A 20,691-nucleotide genomic window follows, 5' to 3' on the forward strand; every position below is an offset into this window, starting at 1 on the left:
AGTGGCAGCAAGAAATCTTCCATGAGTTTCTCTAATTCACTCTTTCCCTTACAGATCTGAAAAGAGATGAATCAAAAATAATTGCTTGCTTTAAAAGTCATACTGCCTTGTTATTCAGCCTTCTTGGGGCACTGGGTGCAGGCACCTGAATGATCTGGAAAGTATGAAAAGAACTTGTCTGGGGAACAAAACCAGAGCTGATAGGTGGTAATGGCAAAAACAGAAGCAGGAGCTATAATAATACAGGCAAATTCCCTATTGAATGCCTCTTTGTCTTGCTTTAAAGAAATACAGAGAAGCACTCGAGATGTGCAGATAACCAGCCAGTGTTCCTGACTGCAGAGCCTGAGGAGAGAAGGAAATGCTCCAAGGGTTAGTTCCTGGCTACATGGGATACCGTCTGGGCTGCGGGCAGTCAGCTGGAGTTCATCCTGATAGTCCTGCAAACAGTTTTATCACAAAAATGTGCAGCAATCAGTGAGCAGCAGCCACGGTATTTTCCCACCACTTTGTGCTTTATAGGCACGTGGGGTTCACGCTGAGTGTGAACAATGAGCTTGGTCCATTGGTAAAAGAATTTATCTTGTGGAATGGGAAAGAGAGGAACTCCAATTGCATGTGAACTGCAGCACTTCCTCTTGCCTACTGATGGTTTGTTCTGTTTGCTCAGGCAATGCTCCCCATGTACTGCACCAGGGGGGATGAAGAGGAGGCACTCCAGCCAATGGGTGCTGCATTCTGGAGTGGCATCTGCTACACTGCCTGCTGGGGAGGGGCTCTGGAGTCACCAGCCCTGCTTCACAGACTAAACACCACCTCCATGAAGACAGAATTTCTCCTATTTACAGAAGTATTAAATTAGAAGGAGCAGAGAAACCAATACCTTCAGAAAACTGATATTGGCTGCTGTCAGAGATAAGAGCATTGGCTCAGTCTCCAGCCAAGCTCCAGAAGAACACAGTTTTAGCATGTTTGTTGTTTGTGCCAGTCTGGATCTGTAATGGAATCACTACCTTTCAGCAGGACAGAATCACAGAATTGTTGAGGCTGGAAAAGACCTCTGACATCATCACCTCCAGCCTGTGACCTAACACCATGAGATCAGCTAAACCATGCCACCAAGTGCCACCTCCAATCTTTTCCCAAAGGCCTCCAGTGATGGCAACTCCAGTGCCTCCCTGAGCAGTCCATTCCAGTGCCTAATCAGCCTTCCTGTGAGGAAGTGCTTCTTAATATCCAACCTAAACCTCCCCTGGTGCAGATTCATACCATGCCCTCTTGTCCTGTCACTAGTTGCCTGGGAGACATTCCACAATGGTTTGGGTGTACAGCTTTGTCGCAGTGCAAGGACGTGACTCTCCCACCTTACAAACCTCCATGTGTTTGTGTCAAGCTTACTTGACAGTTTAGATTGAGGACTGCCACGGTTCCTTACTTTGCAGACCTGCTTTAATTGGGTCCTTTGAACACTGACCTTGAAAAAAATAATAATTATAGTGGTATCAAAGTCAAATGCAAAACGACCCCTTGAGGTTTGGGCAAGTTCTTACACTGTTCTCCTCCTACTAGCTCACTTCCAGGTGACACATCATGTACAGAGTTGTTAATGTGCTGTGACCCAGTTATTGGAAAGAAAATACCAGTCATAGTCTGAGCAAGACAATTAAGATGAATAGGAAGAGGTTTTATCCTCTTTTGAAGGGTTAAGAGCCATAGGATGGATGGCATGATAGCAAATGCCTCTTCTGGCTTTGTAGAGAAACACCTACGGAGTCTGTGAAATGCTGAACCAGGCTTTGCTCATTCTGAGGCCCTTTCACACTGTATCCCTGTGGCCAGGATGGAAGCACTGCTTCAGAGCTCAGCTCACTGGTTTCCAAAGAAATAAGGTACAAAATTATTCTGCTTGTCTGTCAAACCTACAGTGCTGTCTCCTGGCCATGGTGGGCTGCAGTGGCATTGCTCTGAGGTTTCTGTCTAGGAGCCCAAGGTCCCAAAGCCCACAGCCTCAAAACAAAATCCTCTACAAAAGCAGTCCTGGGGCCAGGGGGGGTTGAGGAACATGCTGAAGCTGAGAGCAGGGAAGCCTTGGAGGCTCTGACTTTATTTTGGCCTCCGTCGCTATAGCAGTCAGCATGCAACCCCAGCTCCAGCCAAAACCTGCCTGCCTGCCAGGCCTCCTGCCATGGAGAAGGCTGCAGAGGTTCATTGCTTACTCAGACTGGCTTGGGCTGAGGGTTCCAGCGTCTCCAGGCTCTCCGTCCAGCTGGCTTTCTGGGCTCCCCAAGCCTGCCTGGACTCTCAAAGCCATGGCAGCTGCTGATTTCACTTCTTACCCTGACTAGCAGCTGCTTTCTGAACACTGCTGCTGTGATCCCTAGAGAGCACCTTTCATTTTGGAAATTACATGTGTTGGGATTTCCAGAATGATTTCTGTCACTTTGCCTGCTCAGTGGGAAATTTCACACAGGCTGGTTTCCCACCCCCTCCCCTCCCCTAATCTGCACATAAACAAATTCAAAACCCCAAAATTTCATCCCTTCAGATATTCTGGGATTTAGCCACCTCCAGTGTAATGTCAAGACAGGTTTGATAGGTTCAAATGACGAGACTCCCTCAAAAAGTGGCAGGGTTACAGAGGGAGGAGGGAAGCTCTGCTGACAAGGTCCATCTTCTCTGTGTTCAAGATTTGAGAAGGTTCATCCCATGAAGGGGTAGCAGCCAGATTCTCTGGGTTTCCATATTCTTCACGCTGAACAAAGGTGCTGAACAAAGCTGAGCAAGAAGTAGAAATTCAGAAAAGTAAATTTCACTTCCTCTTCAACTCTAGTAAAGCCTCTGCCCAACAATTTGTAATGGTCTCCTTTGCAGGTTATTTTGTCAAATATCCTCTGAAAGGCTGACAAGGCAGATGTCTCATGAAAGAAGTTAACACTGGTGTATAAGGAAGAATCCATAGCTTCCTAATTCCTAAACTTCCTGTGTTCCTGCAGCTGAACAATATAGAATTGTGTTGGGAAGGAAAGCATGTTCCCAGTGGTACCTGCTTGAGCTTGGGATCACACCACCATCCAAGGACACACCTAAATGCGGTGTTAGAAGGCTTCAAAGCTGACACTTGCCTGATCACCCAGTGCTGCCTTAGCCTTAATGCTGGTTTGCTCTACCTTCTCCAGCTGACAGTGTCTATTTGCAGACAGTCCTGGGGAACTATGTTTTCCAAACCAGGGAGCCACTGGGTCAGATGAGCTCACAGAATCAACCAGGTTGGAAAGACTTCCAAGATCATCAAGTCCAACTGATCACCCAACCCTATCTAATCAGCTAGACCATGGCACTAAGTGCCTCATCCAGTCTCTTCTTAAACGCCTCCAGGCATGTCAACCCCACCACCTCCCTGGGCAGCCCATTCCAATGGGCATTCTCTCTGTGAAGAACTTCTTTCTCAGATCAATACATAGAATACATAGAATACATAGAATAAACCAGGTTGGAAGAGACCTTCAAGATCATCGCGTCCAACCCATCAACCAATCCAACACCGCCCAAGCAACTAACCCACAGCACCAAGTACCCCGTCAAGTCTTCTCCTAAAAACCTCCAGCGATGGCGACTCCACCACCTCCCCAGGCAGCCCATTCCAATGGGCAATCACTCTTTCTGTATAGAACTTTTTTCTAACATCCAGCCTGAATCTCCCCTGGTGCAGCCTGAGACTGTGTCCTCTTGTTCTGGTACTGCTTGCCTGGGAGAAGAGACCAACATCCGTCTGTCTACAACCTCCCTTCAGGTAGTTGTAGAGAGTAATAAGGTCACCCCTGAGTCTCCTCTTCTCCAGGCTAATCAAGCCTAAGCCTCCCTCTGCACAGCTTGAGACTGTGTCCTCTTGTTCTGTAGCAGGTTGCATGGGAGAAGAGACCAACCCCCACCTGGCTACAACCTCCCTTCAGGTAGTTGTAGAGAGCAATAAGGTCTCCCTTGAGCCTCTTCTCCAGGCTAAGCCACCCCAGCTCCCTCAGCCTCTCCTCACAGGGCTTGTGCTCCAGACTCCTTACCAGCTTTGTTGCCCTTCTCTGGACATGTTGAAGAAATGGAGCAAAGCCTCTCTGCTTTGTAACTGTTATGTCTCTTTGCAGGGCTTCTGAAAATAAATACATTCATAAAAGCAGCTTCCTGCATTAGGTAGAAGAGAAGAGTGCAGTATGGTAGAATGGGATTTGGCACTGTGGGCTAAAAATTAGGAAACTTTTAATTTTTTTCTGCCTCTTTAATATTTTAATTGTCTTGGTAAGTCTGTCTTCATTACAGAGGGTGCCTCCCATCCCTGTATCATCAGTAGAATAAAGGCTCTCACAGTGTTTGGAGTAGTAGGACAGAAAGCATGAAGTATTCTTCCAGGAAAGCAATTCTGCTGAATTTGCCAAAGTGCAAGCATGGGAAGGGGCAATTTGGCTTCAGGAGCAGCTTTATTGAACAGGTATGGATCCAAGGAGTCCAGAACCTCAGGAAACAGCAACCAGCAGGTATCTGTGTTGTGTCTTTTTAGAGGATGAAGGTACAAACTCAAACCAAAACATTGTGCTTGGTCTGTAGGGCCACCGTAAGAGATTTGCTTGTACAGCTGTGTACAGGTTCCCATCATTTTAAAAGATAAGAAGAAGAGTATCAAATGATCTGCACAATCATTGTTTCCTGCAAAAGTCTCTGTGTCCTCTGGTCCCTCTCCATTGGCAGCAGTAGATGGAACAAATCTTTCCAGCTTCCAGAGGTGCAGTAGGCTTTTCTGCAGAATGTTTTCATTACCTCTCCCCAACTGTTTTGGCTTTTGAGGTAAAACTCCTTTGGTTTTTCAGATCTGCTAGGATTTGGCCTGCAGGTTTTGTTTTGCTTTTCCTGTGTATGGCAGACTTGTGCCCTTCTTGCTTGCTTATTTGATTGGCAGCCAGATAATGACACTCAAGAACTGGCTTTTTAGCCAGTTGGGTTGGGTTTTTTTTTTAAGGAGGATTTTTTTTCCCTGTGGTAGAAAAACCAAAGGCAGTGAAATTGAGTTTAAAAGTTTAGCATTCACCAGTTTTCCCACTTTGAAATACAAACAGCCAGAACTGTTATAACAACAATGGTGTCATAACAAGTCCCAGATTTGTTCTCTGTTGTCCAGCCTGCTTTTAATTGTCTGAGCCTTATAAGAGCAAATTTCAAAAGTTTTGAACTAGCAGCATTTAAAAATCTGCAGAAATCTGGAACTCATAAGTGAAAGGCTTGTGCTGAGTGTCAGCTCTAGAAAGTGAGCTCATTCACTTGTGGCCATTGCAGGCTCAGCTCCTGGCCCCAGCTGCCTTTGTGCGGAACTGAGGAACGCTGTGTGTGATGTTGAGCGAGAAGCCAAGCCCAGAGCTCCAGAGGACAGACAATGCTAGATGTCAGAGGCACCTGACAATGTAAACACAGTGAAGAAATTGCATCCACATTGCTGTAAAACAGCACACAAACAAAGGCAGCAAACAGATGGGGCAGATGCACTGTGGAGGACTGGGGAAGGGAGGGAGTACCACTGATTGGGAGTGCAGAAGAGATGGGACACAACACAGATGAATCTGCACAGCCACCTGCCATTAACCAGCCTAAAGTCAAGTGACAGCCACTGCATGGCCAGGCAAGCAGAAAGGAAGAGTCCTGAAAGTATTAAAATGAAACAGCCTGCTACAGCCACAGCTATGTGGAGTAAAGTGAAAGAGTAAGCAGGGAGAATTGGAACCTAGGAATCATTAGATCAATAAAAAAGAATTTGTTTGGGACAACTGGGAACTTAAGAATGTAAAAGCAAGCACAAAAGTGATGTTTTGGCCAGGAAAGTCTGGACAGGGAAAATATTATTATTTTTTTTTCTAATGTCAGCAGAAAACTTTGTCTAAATGTCAACAGCCAGAAGAAAATGTGAAATTGTCAGCAAAAAGAAACATTTATCATTCCTGAACTTCCATGTCACCTATGGCAACTTCTGGGAACAAGCTTTTCTGCGGGGAATATTGTGAATATTTACTGGCAATGGATTCCAAATATTTTTTAAACATCTCCCTGAAAACAAAATGTGTCATTGGATGTCCACACCAGAATGGCCTCCTGTATCTGAGAGGAGAGAAGTGAACAGTACACCTACTTTTCAGCAAGATCCAGAAAGATTATCCAAAAAGCAAAGGCTGAGGGGAGTAAGGGGCTCTGGGTTTGCTGTACAGACACAGATGATCCTGAACTGCTGGACAAATAAGCCCAATACAGCCCTATAAATCACAGTGAAATCCATCACAGTGAAGCAGCTATGTAGGAGCCCTTTCAAAGACCTAAATCCAGTAGGAACGAGTAGACAAAACTTGTGGTGGGGTTATTAGCAGAGAAATGTGAAACTCCTCCCCAGTAAGCACAACCATGCTCTGGTGTGTACCCAGCCCAGCACTGTGTCCCAGGTCCCACAACCCCACCTGGCTTCTAGCAATGAGAGCTGGAAAACGGCAGCAGGGTCTTGCAGATGAGGCCACCAGGATGACAACCACTCAGTCTGCAAGGCAGCATGCACACCAGCAGCAGAAGACTGGGTGGTCCCCTCTCAACCAAGCTGGCCATAAGAGCCCCTCTTGGGCTGTGAAATGACCTTGAAGCCAGTTCAGGGCTTGTGCTCCCTGCTCTTCCTTCCCCACTGACTGCTGGTGATGGGGTGTCCAAGCTGGTGCTGGGAGATCTCATTCTGTGAGATCAGAGCTCTGGCCTGAGGCTGACACGGGCTGCCTGTGGTGTTGGATGGAGGGCTGGCTGTGAGGGTGGGGTGGAGGAAGACGTCCTATCTTTGCTTGTCCTAAACCCAGATCAAGTGACTCCTAACAAAGCAAAGATAGCTGACCTGCAGGTGAAGAGGGGCAGTAAGGAGGTATTTCCTTGCCCAGTAACATCTGAGTGGGATGCTCATTTTGAAGCTACACCTAAAAGTCAGTGTGATGATGACCCAGGGGGGTTCTTTGAGAAAGTATTGTGGGGTTTGGGGTAGGTTTTTTTCGTGTGAATTGTGACACTAACTACATGAAATATATGTCCTACCACAGATTATGGGCCAGAACTATGAAACCCAAATGTTAAAGCATGGCAGAGCCTAGAGACCACAATAATGCACCATTTCTGGAAGAGCTAGACCTATCCTCTGAGTGTTCATCAGTAAACAAAATGAATACTTATTTTTGCTGTGTAGGAGACCTGAAGGACTCTCAGAATACCTAAAAAGGCTGTGCCATTTTTGCACTGTTGTACCAAGTTCCCACTCTGCCACATGCTCGGTTTGGTATCTGGGCATCAGGCTGTGGGACGACAGACTGTATCATCCACCAGGTTATGTTTATAGGGAGAGTACTTCAGCAAAGCTAAGTGAAGCTAACACACTTTGCATTCGTGTTGCCATAATCAGAGCATTGCTGTTTACAACAGCCCCACCCTGAGCTTTAAGAAGATAGTGAGAATAGGGCATGGTCCCCTGTGGCATCCAGGAGGACCCTGTGACACACTCAGTGAAGGTGGCTGGAAGCCAGGGCTCTCTGTGGTGTCAGTTCAGACGCTCTGAAGCACGCAGAAGCACAAACAGGAGCTGCTGCAATGCTTTAGGGGCTGCCTTGGGCACTGAGGTTGTGGCAGGGAGGAGAAGGCAGCACCGTCTGCACGCAGCACCATGAATAACTGGAATTGGTAGCAAACAGGCACGTAGGGCTTATTTTAGGAGTTTACACTGGGGCTTACAATCACTTCCAGCCACTTCAGCCTCGAGCTAGGAAACCAGAAATCCCATATCTAAAGAAAAAAGTATAGCAGCAGCCTGTGAGTACTAGCCTGTTAAAAATCAGCTTACACTATGGCTCCAGGAATTTAGAGGCTAAGAAAATAAATCCAGTTTTCCCATTCCAGTCTGAGCAAGTCTCCATCCTTCCCTCAGTGGGCTGCCCAAGCTAGAGAGTGGCACGCAGGAATATTTAAAGGACACCTGGACAATGCTACTTAGAACACAGTTTGTGACCCAGAACTTTCCAAAGCGCAGCTCCCACTTACTGAGGCTGCTGAAGCTTAGTTGCAAACTTGGCTTTGTGCCACATAGCTTTACCTGTCTGCCTGCTACCTCTGGGGTGTCTACAGAAGGGAGCCCAGACTCTGAAATCTAATCCTTGACTGGAATTGTGAAAGTCTCTTGCTAAGAGAGATAAACATTTGCATTTCCTCTTCTGCTTTTGCATTGTTCTGGACATATGAAAGAAAATTCTGGAGTATTTGGCAGCTTCTGTTAAAAAATATTGTAAAGAAGAGGTCCAGTAACTCCTATGCCTGTGCAGAAATTCAATGGATTTATGATTATAAAATCCAAACCCAAGGAATTTTGAACCCAACACAATTTATTTCTTGCTGGGTTGGCAGAGCAGACATTTGATCAGCACACAGGAGACAGAATAGAATAGAATAGAATAGAATAGAATAGAATAGAATAGAATAGAATAGAATAGAATAGAATAGAATAGAATAGAATAGAATTAAGCAGGTTGGAAAAGATCTTCGAGATCAAGTCTAGCCTATCATTCAGCACTACCTAATCAACCAAACCATGGCACCAAGCGCCCCATCCAGTCTCCTCTTAAACACCTCCAGTGATGGTGGCTAAGCAACCCCAGCTCCCTCAGCCTCTCCTCACAGGGCTGTGCTCCAAACCCCTCCCCAGCTTTGTTGCCCTCCCCTGGACACGTTCAAGTGTCTCAATGTCCTTGTTAAATTGAGGGGCCCAGAACTGGACACAGGACTCAAGGTGTGGCCTAACCAATGCTGAGTACAGGGGCACAATGACCTCCCTGCTCCTGCTGGCTACACTGTTCCTGATACAGGCCAGGATGCCATTGGCCTTCTTGGCCACCTGGGCACACTGCTGGCTCATGTTCAGCCTACTATCAACCAGTACCCCCAGGTCCCTTTCTGCCTGGCTGCTCTCCAGCCACTCTGACTCCAGCCTGTAGCTCTGCATGGGGTTGTTGTGGCCAGTGTGTAGAACCCGGCACTTAGATGTGTTAAGTCTCATGCCCTTGGACTCTGCCCATCTGTCCAGCCTGTCAAGGTCCCTCTGTAAACTTCATTCAAACTGCTTAGTTATTTTTTCTGAAGAAAAATCCAAGTGCTGCTCTTCATAGGAGATTGTAAAGTCCCTCTTTGTGCACATAGATCACATACACATGTGCCCATGTGCACGCACTCACGCTCTCTGTGCTGCCATTTCACCATCAGGTTCTGCACAAACCCCATGGAGGCTCTCTGGGTAGTTTCTGATGGCTCAGAATCCCCGCTGAGGCTGAGCGTGAGCCAGAGTTTCTGGAAATCTAAATCCTCTCATTTTAATAGTTTTGAAAATCCTTGGCATTTAGCTTTGAACTTTAACCAAGAAAAGTTCTATCTTCTAAACAATGGCATCTGTTGATTGGATGAAGAACTAGATCAATATTGATTTTGGCAACTTGTTTTGGCTGGGTTTGCCTGAAGAAATATGCTGGTTGTGGTGTTAAAAAGTTGTGTCAGTTCCTCAACGTGTGCCTCTTTTTCTTGGAGTGTTGCCCGAAAATTAGTTTCCAGAGCTACTTCCAGAAGTTAAGCTAGAGGCTGGCCTCCTCAGCAAAGGAAGCTGCACAAAAAAAGCACTGGAATATCATCTGTTGCCGTGAGCTAACAACAGCCTTCTGCTCAGCCATCAACATGTATGAAATAAAGCCATTGAAGAAGACAGATTAAAGACACAGCAAACAATGGATTTTAGTTTCACAGAAGTGCTAAGGCATAGGACCTAATTTTTATTTTCCTTTAGTCTGATTTACAGCACTCTTGCAGTTTGGAAGGAGCTGTAGAGTAAATAAGTGGAGTGGCAGCAGAGGACTTGAGGCACTGTGGGAATTATCTAGCGGACAGGGTAAGAGACAAGCCAAACGACCTCCATGAATCAGTTCCTGATTCACAAGCAGCACTGCATGAACAAAATCCCCTCCTAGAGAAAATGTGCTGTTTTCATCTCAGAGTTTCCACTGAAACAGAACCTACTACAAACTGATAAGCTGCTACAATTGAAGTTTTCATCTTGTTTTGCTTTGAATTTTCCTTGTTTCAGCTTCCAGCCATGGGAGCCTCTGATGCAATTGCTGCAGGAAGGAGTCCCTCTGAAAGGGACTATCTATCTATCTATCTATCCATCCATCTATCCATCCATCCATCTATCCATCCATCCGTCTACCTGCCCAGCTGCCAGTTCCTGTCTATGCTGTTGGGTCACATATCTTTCTCCTCCCGTGGTGCTCATCCCTCTGATGTATTTCCAGAGGCAATCCTGTCACATCCCAGCCTTTCCTTCACCAGGATAAACAAGACAAGCTCCTTCATGCCTGCTTTGCAGGAGCAATGTTCCCCATTTCATCCAGGTACCTGCTCTACCCATGCACGAGGCTGAATTCTCAAACATGAGTGAACAGAGCATCCAGATTACATTTTACCAATAGTCTTGGCAAACAGCATTACAGTTTTTCCATTTTAAGAAAGAACTTCCCTCACCTGATTCATCCTGAGACTCCTTGTCCCTTTCTGCACTCAGGTCCCTTTGTTCCTCTGTCTGCCTCCTGTGGATCAGTGCCTTTTTCATTTGGATTTTGTGTCATGTTCTGATGAGGAAGGCCACATTGCAACAGAAATTCATGTTCTTTGACCCTCCATCCCAGTGGATGGAATTCATCTCCTCTGTCTTTAGGCACTTTAAGAAAGTTTAGTCCTGAGAGAGGAGTCCAAGCTAAAAGAGCTCCTATGGACTGGGACAGAGGCACTGTCACTGCAGAAAGGTTTCAGGGTCTGTTTGAATGTCATGAGAAGCACTTGTAAGAATTCTGTTGTGTCTGGTTTACAGCATTAGGAGGTCATGTTCTTGCACCACTTTGACCTCCTGGGCCACAGGATTCACAGTCTCCCAGTTTATCCCCATCCGTCTGTATCTCTCTGGCTTTTGGACCAGGCTCTGCTATTTTTAGCCTGAAGGGGAAAAAAGAAGTTGTTCATCTCTTTAATCTGAAATTCATTAACTCTACATAGAAGAGCAGACTTCCTGGCTGGTCTATGGAGCAGGTCATATTCCTCTTTCACTATGAGTGTTTGATCTGTGATAGAACCTTCACAAACCCACTGCAGAGAAATGCAGACAGATTTTAGAGAAGTCGTTCGCTTTCGCTAAATATAAAAGGGCAGGGACTTGCTCTTTTAAAGGCTGAAATTTTGCTTTAAAAGTGATCTTAGTAAGAGAAGGAAAATGAGTCAGTGCCACGTGGAACATACATTGAGTGTGAGGCATCTTGCCCATACAAGGAGGTACAGAGAGGAGTTGTTCCTGCACTTCTAAGTCTCAGCAAGTTTTTCTCCTCACCTTGCAGGACAGCACATTTCTTTGCTCATGTACAAACCCAGGCACTATGAGTGCCCAGTCTTCTAACAGAGCAGGCTACTCAGTGACATGATTGTCTGTATGACTGCTTTGAGAGGCACTGCCAATGGGATCTATGAATAGGAAAGCATATAGAATAGAATAGAATAGAATAGAATAGAATAGAATAGAATAGAATAGAATAGAATAGAATAGAATAGAATAGAATAGAATAGAATAGAATAGGAGTAGAATTGAGTAGAATAGAACTGAGTAGAATAGAACAGAGTAGAATAGAACAGGTTGGAAGAGACCTTTGAGATCATAGTGTCCAACCTATCATTCAACACCATCTAATCAACTAAACCATGCAACCAAGCACCCTATCAAGTCTCCTCCTAAACACCTCCAATGATGGTGACTCCACTACCTCCCCAGGCAGCACATTCCAATGGGCAATCACTCTCTCTGTGTAGAACTTCTTCCTAACCTCCAGCCTAAACCTCCCCTAGTGCAGCTTCAAAGTGGTCAAGGGAGAATCATCTGCAGTTCAGGGTAGGTCCTGACGCAGGGTGCCTCCTGTCTCACATCCTGCTGTGGTAACAGCAGAAAAGGGAAGTGGCTGGAAAGCTTCTGATCCAGCCAGCTCTCCACTGCATTTGAGGTCTTCTGTAACTCAGAGGCCCCCAGCATCAGCTCTGCCTTTCCCACTTCTCACCATCCCTCTGGTCTGTTGCACTCTCCAAGCATGGATGTGACTAACAGGAGGGAAGCAGGATAATAGTAGGGCTGTGGCTAAAAGCATAAAATCATATGGCTGGTTGGCATCCAACAGACCCAAAGCTCACAAAGTTGTCATAAGGAGAGATCTGACATGCTGGACAAGTCTAGTGTCTTCACAAGAAACACCCACACGCTTCTGGCTTCTAACATTTTCCTGTTTACATGTGTGCAAGGCAGGAGGAGGATATTACTGCTTCCATACTACATGCAGAGAGCCTGAGACTCAGTGGTTGCAATGAAGAAGCCCAGTGCAGGGACAAAAATCTGCCCAACTTCACCATGAAACAGCAAAGCAAGCACTGGGAAATCCACAGTCATGTCTGCTTGCCTAGTTAGTCCTGCCTGAAAGCAACCTGTGCCTTGCTGATGAGATTATCTTGCTTCCAGAAACTAGGTCTGCTCATCCAGGGACCTGAAATTCGGCTCTAGAAGTTGTCTTGGTATGAAAAGGTCCAGGGTTGGCTGGGTCACCCCTGAATGGAAAGGTATACCCAAGAGAAGCAAGTGGATCATCCTAGAAGTACTGCAGACTTTCAGAGGAAGCAGCTGTGCCCACATCTGTGTTCCCAGCTCAGCACCACGCCAACAAGACACACGCTGCTCTGTCCCTGGCCATGGAGGCTCATGTTCATTTCAGAACACTTTGACTTGGGCTTCTGGGTATGTCCACAGTTTCACTGAAACTGTACTGCTGTTTTCATAAGCTGTTTATTTCCTGTGAATACCCCTGGAACAATTCTTAGAAGAAACTAAAATGAAGACAGCATTGTCACTTGGCAAGTTCATTTCAAACTTCATTAGTGCTCATTTTCTGCTTCCTTTGTGGAGCTCTGCTGCCTGTCATCAGTGGTCAAAGGCAGAGATGGGGGCTGGGGCTCTTGTTCTGATTCTACAGAGGAAAATCCTGTTGGCCTCAGTGTTTGTCCCTAAAAAAGAAGTATTGAGCTTCCCCTAGGAAGCTGCAACTCCAAAATATTCTCCGTTGATGTTTTTTTAAGTCTGCCCAGATGTAAAGTGTTTACATGAATTAACTTCACTTTTTGAGTACCTGAGAGAGAAATCTGCCCTCATTAAGGAAGATTGTCTTCTGTTCTGGTCTCTTCTATCTGTTGTGATTCAATCCACATGACCAATCCATTTTCCTCGTGTCACGGACAGCGGCGCTCATCCAGCCATGGTGATTGAGCATCGTGCCATGCCGTGTTTGTACAGAAATGCTGCACAAGGGAGATTCCAGAGGGATTTCAGCAGCCCCCCAGCTAGCACAGGAATGTTGAATAGCACTACTTGGCCATCGGGAAAAGAATTTCCTTTTGGCAGTTTTTCTCTCCAAAGAAAATACAACAAGTGGAAGTTAGATAGCACTGTTTTAGGAGCTTTGTGGCAACAGCAGAGAAAGTGGTGTTCATAACAGCACAGATACAGCAGCAGCTGAGAGACAGTTCCTCTGCTGGACCTCCCTTTCCTCAGACTCTGCTGGATTCAGGTCTTCATGGGGATGATGACACTCTTGGACCATGCCTGCACATCCAGCTTCCTCTTCATAAAGTCCTCTATATCACCAGGAGTTTTGGAGGGCAGAGAGCAAGCAATGTATTGAGAGCAAATCTGAGTATTCCTTTGGCTGCCCCCTGTCACCTGTGCATAATGGCTCCGAGTGTGGTCTTGTTTCCATTTGGTTGTCTGAGGCTGAGGGAGCTGGGGCTGCTTAGCCTGGAGAAGAGGAGGCTCAGAGGAGACCTTATTGCTCTCTACAACTACCTGAAGGGAGGTTGTAGCCAGGTGGGGGCTGATCTCTTCTCCCAGGCAACCAGCACCAGAACAAGAGGACACAGTCTCAAGCTGCACCAGGGGAGGTTTAGGCTGGATGTTAGGAGGAAGTTCTTCACAGAAAGAGTGATTGGCCATTGGAATGTGCTGCCCAGAGAGGTGGTGGATTCACTGGAGGTGTTTAACAGGAGACTGGATAGGGTGCTTGTTGCCATAGTTTAGTTGATAGTGTTGGGTGATAGGTTGAACTTGATGATCTCAAAGTCTTTTCCAACCTGGTTAATTCTATTCTATTCTGCTGTGTATGGAAAAGCAGCCATAGGTCCTTCAACAGTTCCCATGTTCCTGAGTAACCATGCCTATGGTTGCTTTAGGCTTTAGAGAACTGTCTTACTCTTTTCCTTCAAGCCTTTCATGCCATATTCTTTTTGCATAAGGTAACAAAACCATAGAGCACTCCTCTTCCTCCATTAGACTGAGCTATGATTTGAAGTCATCACCCCATGGGTGCAAGGCTTGCTGCATTTTACATTGGTTCTAGTTTGGCATTAGATACCTAGCATATCCAAACTGAAGTCACACAAGATTTTTTCCTTTTTCTTAATACTGCCAAAGAGATGTCCCAGGCAGCTGCATGAACTGGCCAGGTGGTCTGTTCAAAGCAGCCCCTGGCTCCTCTTGCATGATTTCACAAATGAGAGCCATATGGGCAGGTAGGGCTCGGTGCTCACCAGACCAGCATCTGCCATGACGTGCAGCACCTCCTCACACCACTCCACCAGCCCTGACACAGAAGCTCACATACTGGTCATGAGACCCACCTCATGACATTGCAGCCACTCCATTTAGATTCTGTTAGTGGTACCCATGGTAGCACTCAGCGGAGAAGAAAGTTACTCTCTGAAATGTGATTTAACATGAGTAACTGACCTGCAGAATGATGCAGAGAAGTGCAATGCAGTTGTGACTCAGAGTCACAAGACCCTGAACACTCAAAAGTTCTGGCATGTAAAGCTAAATGTCCATCTCCTTATTTTGTCTTTCTTTGAGACATTTTTTGTGGTAGCTTCTCCATCACCTACATGGAACACCAGCTGAACTACAAAACATGCAAAATACTGGTGTCCTGCCTCTTGGGGTGAAATGCCATTTGCAACAGGGCAGTCCTTTGCTCCATGGAGAGGCCATACATACTCTAAAGAGTGGTTCTTCCATTTTGTTACTGGGGCAAACAGTTTAATAAAAACCCAGCAATGCATTTTGAAGAGCTTGGGACATCTTTGGAAAAAAAATAAATTCCTAACAGAAGACTTTCTGGTCTGTGTCTGGGCTACCATTTAAATGGCTGCTAATAATTCAGCCATAAGACTACTTCTCTCCTCCTCTTCTTCCCTATTCTCCTAGTGCTGTAGTTCACAGAAAAAAAGAAGAGGAACTCTGATGATGACATTCTTCCAGCTGTAGAACAATCTTTGCTTAGCGCTCCCTGCAGTGTTCCTTGCATAGTGATCTCCTTCCTTGCTCCTTTTGTACAGGACACTATGCAGAAGTGTTTGCTGCAAGATTGGGTTTGCCCACACTTGGTTTCCTTCAGAGAGCAAGGCCAGCCTGAAGGCTGAGAACACAACTGCACGGCTTTAACCAGGGTCTCAGGTAGCTTCTGGTGCCCAGGCTGAACTCTGCTACACCTTCACTTTTGTGATCACTGGCTGTGCTGCCTGGGGCATAGCTGGCTTCTTAGAACTGATTCTGTTGAAACTCCTGCCTGGATAGATTCTGCATAGGCAGTGACATCTCACAGTGATTTCCCATCAGGAGCATATTTCACAAGGTATATTTGTGAGAGGAGTGCACCTTTACAAAGTGTCAGTCAACTGTCCCAGAAGCCCTAGGACTGATGGCATAGCAATATTCAGCAGCCCTTTCTGACAGCAGACAATTCCAGATTTTTTAGAAGACAATGAAAACAATCCTTGCAAAATGATAGCTTCTGTGTCTTGAAAGGAAACTCACAGCAACTAAGTCACTGGACCAAAACCACTAATCCAAAACTAACAAGACATGTTGCATGTACACATCAGTGTCCAAATAACAAAAGCCTCCCTCTGCCTGGTAGACAAAAGTGTTTAGAAAGTCAGGAAAGGTTATGGACAGAAAGGCATGAGAAGTTCAGAGAGGAATGCTTGCTGAAGGAAGTGCCCAGGGAGACTACATGTGAGAAATGAGGAATGACCCAAAACTGGTGAGCAAGAAATTTGTCTTACTTGGCAAACATTGAAGAGTGAATCCTTCTTTGCCCTTTTGAGTCCATAATTTAATGCCAAGAGGGATGAAAGGAGTGGGATTTACCTTCATGACACAAAATGCTCACCATCTGCTGGGACTTGAGGGTTCTATAATGGCAGTACTGGACCTTAATTCTCCTAACGCTAAGAGATGCCATGGGCAGACAGAGTCAATAGGAAGGATCCAAAAGGCAACCCCATTTCTAGCTTCTTTTGATTTCTGAATGACACCCAGCATGTGCCTCTCCCTGATACCTCCTTTTCTTTCTTCAGTTCTTGCCCTTGCTTACAGAGTCTGTCCTGAACTCCTTCTTTTGCAACTGCTGCAAGATAACCAAGAGCACTGTCTTTGACAGCCCAACACTAGCATCAATATGCCAGGTCTCAGGCTTCCTGCTACTTTTTCCTTTCTCTAGCAGCAAGCTTGGAAGAAATAGAAAACGGACTGTGCTGCTGTCCTGTTCTCCCTCTCACTTTGGGTTTTTTCTCTTGTGTTGTCCTCAAGAAACTAGGAGTCAGTTTTAAGTAAGAATAACACAACCACCTTTTTCTGTTCTACCAAATGGACAGGCAACACCATGAAAGATTAAGAACGAGGATGTGAAGGAACCTTTGCAAGAATTTGTTGCAGCTAAAGGGAAGGGGGAAAGATGTGGGGTTTAACACCCTTTCCTTCTTTGCCCATGTCTCAAAAATGTCCAAGTGTCTGGGGGAATGTCCATAGGACTAGGGGGAATGGAGCAACACCAGAAATGGGTAGATTCAGATTGGATGTCAGGAGTAAGTTTTTCACCATGAGGGTGGTGAGACACTGGAACAGGTTGCCCAGGGAGGTGGTGGAAGCCTCGTCCCTAGAGTTTTTTAAGGCCAGGCTGGATGTGGCCCTGAGCAACCTGATCTAGTGTGAGGTGTGGCAGGGGGATTTGAACTAGATGATCCTTGAGGTCCCTTCCAACCCTAACAATTCTATGATTCTACAACTGCTAATGGTGACTGCTGATGCCGTAAGAGACAACATGATGCTAACACCTGTGAAGCTCAGTGCCCAACAGTTTCACAGGAAAGAGCTTGGAGCAAATGTGGCTCCTCTGCCTGCTGTGCTGCCTGCCTGTTGGTGCCACCACTGTGCTCGTCACACAGGGCACCACACAAACCTCAGCCTCAGCGTGAGCTTTGGAGGCAATGAAATGCTCTGGCAGCTGTAAAAGAACATTTCCAGCCTTCGGATTGCCCATGATGAAGGAGACAGAACTTCACAGCCACTAAGTTCTTCTCCTTCATCATTTTATAGCAATGGAAATTTGGTATTTATAGCTTTTTATTTCCTTTTTTCACTGAGCTCAGCTGATGAAAGAGCACAGCGAGGAAGGGGCTGGAAAACCGGGATTTGGTTTCATTAAAACGCGCCTGGTTTCCAGCTCTGCTCTGCACGCAGGCAAGCACAGCCCATGACCTTTCCACTGGAACCAGAGCACAGCACTGTGACAGAGCACCAGAGAAGGTCCACAGTGCTGTGCTCCTCAGAAAAGGGCAAGAGCCCTCTTGAGAGCTTTCACTAGCTAGCCTGGGTTTGGAATGTCGGCTTTCCACACCTGAGAGAAAGCCAAGGCCTTTCTCTTAGCTTCAGCTCTCTCCTTCCCTCCATATATCATCTGGAGAAGCTATTCTGCCAGATTTTGGTGAACTGACATTTCGGTATTTGAATGCTGCAACAGCATGACATTTTCTGACCAAAAAAGGTTTGCCAGAAGACTCCTGATGTTCTGTAGCTGCGAGCCCAAGTAACATTCTCTGTACAATTTGTTATTGCATAATCTTTTCTGAAAATAAGCAGCCTCCTATTTTTTTCCCCCCTCAGCTGTTGCACTGAACACAGCGCTCCAGCCTCGACTCTTAAGAATCAAATCTTTTATCCCACGATTCTGATGACAGCACAACTGTGGAAAAGCAAATTAACAGCACAACTTTAAAGACAACTGCACTGTACAACATACCCAACTCATCAACAAAAATTAGAGTCACTTTGTTCTGAACCCTTTGACTTTTCTGCAGTATTGCTTAGAATCACAGAATTGTTTGGGTTGGAAAAGACCTCTGAGATCTAACCCACCACCACCACGGCCATTAAACCATGTCCCCAAGCCCCATGACTACACATTTCTTGAACACTTCCAAGGATGGTGACTCCACCACCTCCCTGGACAGCTTGTTCCAATGCCTGACCACTCTTGCAAGAAAGAAATTGTTCCTAATCTCCAACCTAAACCTTCCCTGGCACAACTCCAGGCCATTTCCTCTCTTTCTAATCATTCTAATGTTCTGTCTACTTGTAGACTTTCACACTCATTACTTAGCATGGAAAAATACAAAATATTGCAAACAGAGCTGTAGGTGAAGCTTGAGCTAAAGAACACAAAACAAGCTCTTATTGCAAAATAGGCCACTGATCTCTGAAAGCTGAACCTCAAGAACACAACCTCAAGAACACAACCTCAAGTATGCTGTGACAAACCTTAACCAGCATGAAAGGGAATTGTCACTGCATTCATACTTTCCTTCCTCACCTTCATGTCTTCTGTGTGTAGTCCTTTCCCACACAAACAACAGGATAACTTCAGCCAAGCTTCTCCTTTGATCTTATTTACCCAAAGGTTGCCCAAGCATCTGTGACAGGAAAAAGGGGTGGAGCAGAACTGAGAATGAATGAGCAAGCTGGAGAAGAACAGAGCAAGATTTTTTTATTCCAGTGGCAGTGCCAGTTTAGGCAGGATTATGGCATTTGCTGCTACCTACTCATTTCTCCACATAAAGTCACAGGATCATAGAATCATAGAATCAGCAAGGCTGGAAGAGACCTCAAAGATCATCAAGTCCAACCTGTCACCCAACACCTCATGACTACTAAACCATGGCACCAAGTGCCACATCCAATCCCCTCCAAAACCCCTCCAGGGATGGTGACTCCACCACCTTCCTGGGCAGCACATTCCAACAGCGAACAACTCTCTCTGTGAAGAACTTTCTCCTCACCTTGAGTCTAAACTTCCCCTGGCACAGCTTGAGACTGTGTCCTCTTGTTCTGGTGCTGGTTGCCTGGGAGAAGAGACCAACCCCCTCCTGGCTACAACCACCCTTCAGGTTGTTATAGACAGCAATAAGAATCATAGAGAATCACAGAATCATAGAGAAGTCTGGGTTGGAAGGGACCTTCAAGGTCATCCAGTTCCAATCCTGCTGCCTTGGGCAGGGACACCTCCTACTAGACCATCTTGCTCAAGGTCCCATCCAACCTGGCTTTGAACACTGCCAGGGTTGCAGCCTCCACAGCTTCTCTGGACACCAGAAGCTGTGAACTTCCCTATAAAAGTTGGGTCATGGGACAACTATTTTTTATGTCAGTTGTTGCTCTGTGTTTCCAGTACAACAGAAAGGAGCAGCATAGACCCATCCAGAGAAAAACCATTTTCCTGAAGCACAGCAGGTGGCAACAAACTCTCTGATAGGTGCCTGGCACCCCCCTAGCCCAGGCTGGTTTCTACCACAGGTAACCTGCTTGGCACACACAACAGCAGTGTGATGTGCAGCACCACCCTGTGTTTCACTCTCCCATCAGAATGTTGAAGATTCATGTACCTATTATTTCTCCCAATCCTAATAGCTGGAGTCACACATTTATATTCCTTAGCTGAAAAACATCCAGGCTGTTTTATTGACCAAACAGCACTGTTCCTTTACAAACACACACACGAGACATAAAGGCAGATGGGCTGTTAGGTCACAGAATCACAGAAACATTCAGGTTGGAAAAGACCCTCAGGATCACCAAGTCCAACCGATAACCCTACTCTGCAAGGTTCACCCCTAGACCGTATCCCCAAGCACCACATCCAAACCACCTTTAAATACATGCAGGGTGGGTGACTCAACCACCTCCCTGGGCAGCCCATTCCAATGCCTGACCACTCTTGCTGTGAAAATATTTTTCCTGATGTCTAAACCTACCCAGTCTTAGCTTGAGGCCATTCCCTCTTGTTAATTACCTGTGAGAAGAGACCAGCACCAGCCTCTCCACAACTTGTTTTCAGGTAGTTGTAGAGAGCAATGAGGTCTCCCTTCAGCCTCCTCTTTTCCAGACTGAACGGCCCCAGCTCCTTCAGTTGCTCTTCATAAGATTTATTCTCCAGGCCCTTCCCCAGCTTCATTGCCCTCCTCTGCACTGGCTCCAGCACCTCCACTCCTGTGCTGAGGTGCCCCAAACTGGACACAATACTCGAGGTATGGCCTCACCAGAGCTGAGTACAAGGGCACAATCACCTCCCTGCTCCTATAGTAATTTCCAATAGTCTGAAATGCTCATAGTCCTGCCATGCTTGTGCACTCTTCTTCATCAGAATGCATTTT

At 46.1% G+C, this 20,691-nt stretch overlaps 1 protein-coding gene across 2 annotated transcripts in view; it reads right to left on the minus strand.

Annotated features, from left to right (window-relative positions):
- RBPJ (recombination signal binding protein for immunoglobulin kappa J region) overlaps positions 1 to 20,691 on the minus strand; it is a 140,312-nt gene that overhangs the window by 71,832 nt on the left and 47,789 nt on the right. The window contains exon 1 of one of the 2 annotated variants that reach the window (XM_054164275.1): positions 10,600 to 10,619. The exons of the other annotated variant lie outside the window; for it this stretch is intronic. The gene's annotated coding sequence lies outside the window, so the exon portion shown is untranslated. Of the gene's footprint in view, positions 1 to 10,599; positions 10,620 to 20,691 lie in introns of those variants that run through there. 2 annotated transcript variants of the gene reach the window in all.

This window comes from Dryobates pubescens, chromosome 1, assembly GCF_014839835.1.
Source record: "Dryobates pubescens isolate bDryPub1 chromosome 1, bDryPub1.pri, whole genome shotgun sequence".
Lineage (NCBI taxonomy): Eukaryota > Metazoa > Chordata > Aves > Piciformes > Picidae > Dryobates > Dryobates pubescens.